General features: G+C 39.6%; 1 pseudogene; it reads right to left on the reverse strand.

Moving 5' to 3' along the window:
- Nucleotides 1-201: 201 nt before the first annotated feature.
- On the reverse strand, nucleotides 202-320 carry LOC120619451 (uncharacterized; annotated as a pseudogene).
- Between the last annotated feature and the right edge of the window lie 1,037 nt (nucleotides 321-1,357).

A 1,357-nucleotide genomic window follows, 5' to 3' on the forward strand; every position in this document is an offset into this window, starting at 1 on the left:
CATTTTAAAATTAAGTAATTAAAATATAATACATAATATTATCAGATGATGGTAAATGCTATGGAGAAAAATGCAAAAAGAATGGGGCATTGTTTTTTTGTTTTGTTTTTGTTTTTGTTTTTTTTTGCGAGGCAACTCTTGGTTGACCTCACAGATTGCAAGGACCCTGTCAGCTTACAATCCCTTATTTTTTATTTTTTATGCCTACAGCACCTGGTCTTCCTAGGTGGCCTCCCATCCAAGTACTAACCAGGCCCAATCCTGCTTAGTTTCTGAGATCAGACAGGATCGGGCTTGTTCAGAGTGGCATGGCCGTAGTCCTGGGGCATTGTTTTTTAATGAGGGGTCAGAGAAAGAATTCAAAGGGAAGAATAAATGGAAAAATCCAGAGGCGGCAATATGTTTGACCCCTGAGAAATAGCGAAGAGCCTGAATAGGTGGAGTGGAGTGAACAAAGAGGCAAAGAGAAGGGGCGAGGGATGACCGCACAAGAGCTGAGGCCGCTGGACTTTTACTCTAAGGGTGGTGGTTGGAAGAAATTAAAGCAGCTGTTCTGTAACTTAATTTTTGATCCATTCTCCTGATTACTTGGAGGGATACTTTCATGGACAGAGAGAGAGAGAAGGTGGATAACCAGTTTAAAATCCTGGTAGACATGCTGATGACTGAACCTCCTGGTAAATACACTCATGGTATTTGTTAAGAGGAGAGTCCTTCTTTATGAAAGGCTCTCAATCCCTGGTTTGGGTTTGCTTATGGTAAACAAACCTAGAATCTATAGATTTATAAGGCATGGCTCTCTGAAAAATGTCATAAGTCCTATAAAGATCTGAGGTTAAAATAGAGAAATTTATTTACCTAATCACTTCTTAGTCTGTGAGGTGACCTACAAACTTGACTTAGAGACTTTATGTATCATGCTGGTCCAGAAAGCATGTGTCTGTGTGGGAAGGAAGAAGCTAGAGAGCCTCATGGTAATCTAGACCTCTTCCTGCTTTGACTGTGTCTTTGAAATTATTAGTAAAGCTTGATACTGGATAAGATCTCTAATTTGTATTAGTCTGATTGGAAATCCATTTTTGGTGAGGGGGGAGTGAGTAGTGGATACAGGTAGTTTATTTCAGAGATAACCCCAGGAAACGCAAATGAAAGAGTGAGGTAAAATGAGACAGGGGAGGGAGAAAAGCTAATAATGGATGCAATTATGCATGAATTATGCTGTGAGCAATTATATACAATCCTTTTAGAGACCCTCTGAGAAACGAGAATCCAATTCTTAATTAACTCAGACGGGACACCATTGAAGAGCCGAGTAGAATGTCATGTTAAACCTAAAATTTTAAAAGGATCGCGTTGA

This window comes from Pteropus medius, unplaced genomic scaffold (genome assembly GCF_902729225.1).
Source record: "Pteropus medius unplaced genomic scaffold, Ma_sr-lr_union100, whole genome shotgun sequence".
Taxonomy (NCBI): domain Eukaryota; kingdom Metazoa; phylum Chordata; class Mammalia; order Chiroptera; family Pteropodidae; genus Pteropus; species Pteropus medius.